Source organism: Petaurus breviceps, unplaced genomic scaffold (genome assembly GCF_028583685.1).
Source record: "Petaurus breviceps papuanus isolate PSGF00001 unplaced genomic scaffold, PetGlider_PUasm1.0 76, whole genome shotgun sequence".
Classification (NCBI taxonomy): domain Eukaryota; kingdom Metazoa; phylum Chordata; class Mammalia; order Diprotodontia; family Petauridae; genus Petaurus; species Petaurus breviceps.
This window is the reverse complement of record NW_027186473.1, coordinates 51,378,310-51,378,972: the sequence shown is the minus strand read 5'-3', so window position 1 is coordinate 51,378,972 and position 663 is coordinate 51,378,310. Positions and strand designations below refer to the sequence as shown.

Sequence of the window (663 nt, the reverse complement as noted above, 5' to 3'; positions counted from 1 at the left end):
GAAGAATGGCTATTAATCATACATACATATATATGTTTAATATATTTCTTGGATACCAAACCCTTATCAGAGAAATTTGACAAAAAGATTTTTTCCTATACAACCATTTCCATTCTTATCCTAGATGCATTCATTTTGTCTAAGTAGAAGTTTTCAAGTTTCACGTAATCAAAGTTATCTATTTTATCTTTCATAATTGCCTCTATCTCTTGTTTGATTAAGACTACATCTTCAACTGTGCTTGCTTTGGCAGCACATATACTAAAATTGGAATGATTACAGAGAAGATTAGCATGGTCCCTGCACTAGGATGACATGCAAATTTGTAAAGTATTCTGTATTTTTATATTATAAAGCAGCAGTTACAGGGGTGGCCAGGTAGCACAGAGAGTAAGAGCACCGGCCCCAGTGTCGGGATGACCTGGGGGATCGAATCCGGGCTCAGACACTTAGCATCCACCCAGAAACACCTGGCCGTGTAACCGTCAGCAGATTACTTAACCCCAATTGCTTTAAAAAAAATAAAGCAGCAGTCATCAAAATTACTTGGTACTGGCTAAGTGGTAGATCAGTGGAATAGGTTAGGTATGTAAGATACACAAGACACAGTAGTCAATGACTATAGTAATCTACTGTTTGATAAAAAAAGACTCCAGCTTCTGG

The 663-nt window shown here is 37.3% G+C and overlaps 1 non-coding gene across 1 annotated transcript; it reads left to right on the top strand.

Annotated features, from left to right (window-relative positions):
• The first annotated feature begins 237 nt into the window (after nt 1-237).
• LOC138175216 (U6 spliceosomal RNA) lies at nt 238-345 on the top strand. The gene has a single exon (XR_011171935.1). It is a non-coding gene; the product is annotated as a U6 spliceosomal RNA (small nuclear RNA).
• The last annotated feature ends 318 nt before the right edge of the window (nt 346-663 follow it).